This window comes from Lolium perenne, chromosome 1 (assembly GCF_019359855.2).
Source record: "Lolium perenne isolate Kyuss_39 chromosome 1, Kyuss_2.0, whole genome shotgun sequence".
Lineage (NCBI taxonomy): Eukaryota > Viridiplantae > Streptophyta > Magnoliopsida > Poales > Poaceae > Lolium > Lolium perenne.
Genome location: NC_067244.2, coordinates 179,479,561 through 179,485,327, shown reverse-complemented (window position 1 = coordinate 179,485,327; position 5,767 = coordinate 179,479,561). Strand labels below are relative to the sequence as shown.

Here is a 5,767-nt window from a genome sequence, read left to right as displayed (position 1 = left end):
CACTTCACCAACGTGTTGCAAGACACAAGGTAATGATATGGTGAGTGGTGAGGGAAATTGCAATGTTGATATTGTGCTCAATAGTGATGACTCTTCATCTCTATCTCATTGCAATGTTTCCTCTTTGGACTTAAACACATCTTGCATTGAAAATAATCTACATGCTTGTGTTGATAGTCCTTGCATATCATGTGTAAATTGCTTACATAGATCTCATGAGGATATGCTTGCCTTGTCTTGCTCCCATAATCAAAATGTTTCTATTTCCTCTAGTTGCTTGTTGACTAACATTGTAGAGGAAACCGAACACTCTATGGATCAAGACATGATTTCAAATGAGGATTCAAGAATATCTTCATCTTCATCCTCCGGTATGCACATGTGCCTTATGGCAAATGGACCAAAGGTATCTCCTACTTTGACTCCTAACACACCCTCTAATGATGAGAGTGATGATGATGATAATGATGAAGAACATAATATCTTGGTGCATGATATGGCAATGGTATATGCTTCTCTTCGTGGTAATAAAGAAGCTCGTGCTTATCTCGAACACTCTATGGATACCTTGAATAAATATAGGGAAACCATAGTGGAGTTGGAGTCCCATGTTGAAAATGGGGAAATGAGATTCACTCTCCTCAAGCATGAGCTAAAAGATGAGAAGCATGCTAATTTCATGCTTACACAAAAAATTGAATCCTATATGCATGAAAATGAGAAAACTATTGTTGATGCTTGTGCTACTAACTCTAATTCTTGTGAAGCATCGACCTTAAAGGAGAATGTTGAGCTAAGGGCTCAACTTGAGTTGCTAACTAGCAATTATAGGGAATTGGAAGAAAGTCATAAAAAGCTCTCAAGCTCTCATGATGAACTTCTAATTTCCTATGATGGGCTAAAGTTAGCTCATGAGGCAAGTATCACTAAGGTAACATCTTGTGAGCCTCATATGGATGTTAGCACAATCTATACTACAAATGTTATATTGCCATGTGCTAGTCCTTATAATCCATCTAGTCAAACTAGTGATACACCTTGTGTTGGATTACTCACTTTGCCTTGTTGCTCTAACAATGAAGCTTCTACTTCCTCTAGTACTTGTATTTCTACTAACCATGTAGAGGAAATAAAAGAGCTCGCGGCTCAATTCCTTTCTTTGAAGAAAGACTTGGAAAAGCGTCATGAAGGGAAATCCGCACTTGACAAGATGCTAAGTGTGCAACAATCCCCCAATGATAAAAGTGGACTTGGATTCAAGTCCAATAACAAGAACAAGTCCAAGAGCAAGAGCAACAAGAAGAAGGGCCAAGACAAAGTCAAGGATCCGGCCAAGATTGTTTGCTTCAAGTGCAAAGTTGAAGGACACCATGTTAGATCATGCCCATTGAAGAAGAAGAAGCACTTGAGTGAGAAACAACAAGGGAAACGGCCACAAGGTCAAGGTCAAGCTCATGCTCGACCTCAAGTTGAAGATAGGCCACTTCCCAAGAAGAATCAAGATAAAGTTCCCCAAGAGAAGAAATCAATAAAGAAGAAAAAGGGGAACACTTGCTACTTATGTCGTAAGAAGGGGCACTTTGCTTCTTCTTGCTTAGGTGGTACCTTATCTAACCCTATAATTGTTGATGATGATTATTCTCTAGGGAAGGATAAGGATGGCAATGTGTTTGCCAAGTTTGTTGGAACTCAAAGTGGTTTCAAGAAAAGAACCATTTGGGTTGCCAAGCCTATTGTGACTAACCTCTTAGGACCCAACTTGGTTGGGGACCAACAATCTCAAACTTGATCAATAGGTACAAGTGGAGGTCATTGGAGACTTGGCTACTTCATGAAGAATTAAGGGATCTTCATATATTATATTTTGACCAAGCCAAGTCGTATGGATTATCATCTATATCTTATATCCAATGTTCCTCCTTGCGGTAACTTATACTTCAACTCTTCATGTGTATTGTAAGTTACTTGCCCCTTTTGCATGTTTGGTTTTGTACCAAATATGTGTTTGTATGTGTTGTGCCTTACTTGCCTATCTTGTGTATTCAAGTATGTTTGTTTGACTCATCATATACTTGTGTATTGTTTTGGAGCCTAATGCATCTTGATGATATCTTATTTGGCTCTCTTTGAGTGATTAATGGAACATCCCATTTTGGGGGAGTGATATGTTTTGTGCATCTCTCCTTCTATAAAATGTGGGTATATGGGTACCACCACTTAGTATTGATATTGCAAGATTATCTAGTCACTATGTGGTGTGTCATACTCATGAGGAATTCAAATTCTAAATATCCATTAATGATCTCTAGTTGAATTTTTGTTGCCTCTTGTTTAGAAGAAATGTTTTATCACATTATGGGGGAGTAATATGTTTTGTACATATCACAAGCCTAGAAAATGTAAACATTTGAGGTTATGCCACTTAGAGTTGATGCTCTTAATTATCTTGCTCCTAGGTGGCATGTTTGCTCAAACAAGCTCCACTCTTATTAAAAATCTCTTAATTACTCATCTTATGGATTCTTATTTGAGTAAGAAATTTTTGGTACGGTTTTCCCTCAAATACATATCTCTATATCTTATTTGGGACACCGTTTGCTTCGAGTTATTCTAATCATTGCCGTGCGTGATTGTTTGACTAATTGAAGCTATCAAGAATCTTCATCCGTGCATAGTGCTTAATTATATATATACTTAATCCTATGCCTTTTATTGTGAAGATGATCCTACTATCATTATCAATACACCACCGGAAATTATTTCCAATATACTCATTGTCTTTGACAATTGATAACCTTGTATGTGGCTGAATTTATGGATCACCTTCACCTTGAATTACTTCTTATTGCCTTATTTTATTTCCAACAAATCTTTGTTGCTCCCATGTGTCTTCCTTGTCCCTTTGAAAAATCTTTTGATAAATTCTCTTGATTCATATCAAGTGTTTGTTTTGGAAGACAAACCTTTTCCTTACGGTACATTGTGCCATTGTAAAAAGTGTATAGGGTTTGGTTTATTTTGTTTGAACCTTGCTCTTTTGGGGAGTCTGCTATCTCATTCCTTCTTACATATTCTATTTGCTTGAATGAGATATATCTTTGAGCATGTTTGCTTTATTTCATCCTTTGTGCTCGATGGTTTCTTCTTAGTTCACTTGTTGAACTTTGTTGAACAAATCTTTTGTGATTTGCTTCTTAGATATAATTTGGACAACAAATTTGTTTTGTGACACCTCTATGCCTTATTTAATTCCTTTAGTGTTTTGTCCAAAGTATATCTTTCTTGGATCTTTAAAAGTTTTGGTGCATGCTTATATGTAATTTGTTTATTCTTGTAGCATGCTTGCTTTCTTTCGATCCATTATGTAGGATATACTCCATCAAATCCTAAATGGCTAAGATGTGCATGAAATTCAAACTTCATCTAAATATGCACATGTTTATATGGAGTGTGTCCTATATATTGTGGTTAGTCTAACCATGTTGGACCCAATGAGTTTGGGGACCAAGATGTACTTGAATGATGTTTTAGGTACATTGGAGATGCAATGGAGGCTTGTCTCATCTATAAGGAAGGTGTTGTCACCATATGAGGATTGGAGTCAAGCTAGGATGATCGATGAACTCTTATCTACTACATCAAGCCTTTGCCATCTCGGTAACAAGTATCTTATTCATGCTCTCTCATATAGCATCCAACCTCTTGTAGGTTGTATCTTGGCATGAAATTATTTATTTCGAAAATATTGCAGTTCTTGAAAAACCCTTTTAAAGTAAAACTTCTTATTGAACATTTGAGTAATTTGAGAAGATGCATATGATAGGTTATATATATATATGGGAAATAGCCAGCTAACCACATGGCTAGCTACGCACGGGGTGCCAACCGTTGATATACACACTTGATGATATAGGGAGCACGATGTTTTGTAGGACAATGCCAACGCCGGGCCAAACGCCGTCATACCAAGAGCGCGTCATATCCCCTTTTCGCGGTGTTTATCTGTTGCTGGGTAGATGGACAGCCTGCGTGTCGTCCTTTCTTTCCACTCTTCATTTTCCTCCCGCACCTATCACACCATCTCCCGATCTAGAAAGACCACCGTGATTCCCACCGACCGCCGCCGACGGCCGTCCCATCCTCCGCCGCAGGCACCTCAACCACCGTCGTTTTTTTACCCCAGCCTACCGGTGTCGCCTGCTTCTCTCTACAAATCCATCCCTTTCCATGCCCGACCTCCCAGATTCCCCACCACCGATGGATCCCAGCAGGCGCTCTCCAGCTCGTTCGGTGGCACACGATTTGGAGTAGATCCATCCCCTGGGCGCCTTGTTCGCTGACGGGAAGATGATCTGCCGTCCCGAGCGTCGAGGGCCTCCAGCAGGTGGCGTCGGGAGGCAGGAGAAGCCGTGGTGGAGGAACGCACGAGGTTCGTCCGTGTTTTCCCTCCAGCGGAGGCACGCGCGTGGACGCACCTCTTTTTTCTGATCTCAATTTTTCCTGTGTTTCCATTCCAAAGTCCTTGTTGATTTTTTGTGCATGGTGTTTCCCCATCCAGATCCCATGGTCCGTTTATGGCGTGTTTCCCGACCAGATCTTGTAAAAGGAAGCTTGGCTAGATTCAGCTTTGCTCGTTTGAGCTATAGCCCACACGAGAAGAACGCCGCTCCCTTGCTTTCGCCAGAGAGGCATTCTGTGATTCCTTATTTCTTGCTGCTGTTGCCTTCTTCACAAAATCCCCCTTCATTTATTCTCTTTTTTTTTCTGGTCTGCACTTTGTATCTTTGTCCTAATCTTACGCTGTTAGGTTGTAACAAGGTTCTGATCCAGATACTTTCCCCAAGGATTTTTTTTGGTACGAATCCACCATCCAGATCCGTTCTTGCTTTTTTTGTTCAGATTCTTAATTTGTTTTGTTGGAATAAAGATTTACCAAGATTCATATCCTCTCCCGGAGCTTTTTTTTTGGGGTATAATCCATCATCCAGATATAATTGTTCTGGCTTCAAACGGATCCAATTTTTCATTTGCTAGTTTATTTTCTATGTCTATTTTTTTTTTTGCTTCGGTTTAGTTGTAGCACTTTGCAGTATGTGGATTTGCTTCACATCCTTTTTCGATCGGTTTCGGCCTACCCTTCTCCCCAACCTAGCCGCCGCCGCCGCCACCCACATGACCACCCTCACCTAGGTCTCGGCCTCGCGCTGCCGCCACCAACCTCTCCACACGCGGCAGGCCTCCAGCATCGCCTACCATGCATGACTTTCCTCCACCAGCAGGGAAAGATGGTGATGGCACAAGGAGACCTTGGGCTCCGGGCGTCGGCGGAGGATGGTGCCGGCGCATGGAGGCTTTAGGCTCCGGATGGCGGAGGAGCATGGTGCTGCACCGAGCTGGTACGGCGCGAAGAGCTTGGTGGCCATGGCCGCGTCTACTCCCCGCGCGCCGGCTGCCGGCCATTCAAAGCCGTGCGAAGCTCCGTGCGAACAAGCGAGCTGGCATCGCCTCGCACTATGTAACATGAGGAGTCAGCCGGATTGATTAGCAGAATCCAGATCGGTTCTTTTTTCCCTTGACTCTCTTAATTTTTTTTGTTCGAATTGAGATTTACCAAGATCCAGATCATTTTCCGAAGGATTTGTTTTTTGTACGAATTCATCATGCATAGCCCCTTCTATCATGTTTCTAAATGTACATATTGCAAAACCTTTAGAAATTTGGATGCAGCACAGACTCGGCAGTGGAGACTCAGTTTGGTTTTATTGTT

General features: G+C 41.4%; 1 long non-coding RNA gene across 1 annotated transcript; it reads left to right on the top strand.

Moving 5' to 3' along the window:
- The first annotated feature begins 3,949 nt into the window (after positions 1-3,949).
- Positions 3,950-4,949, top strand: LOC127306206 (uncharacterized). Its single transcript, XR_007854525.2, has 2 exons — positions 3,950-4,429; positions 4,559-4,949. It is a non-coding gene; the product is annotated as an uncharacterized lncRNA (long non-coding RNA).
- The last annotated feature ends 818 nt before the right edge of the window (positions 4,950-5,767 follow it).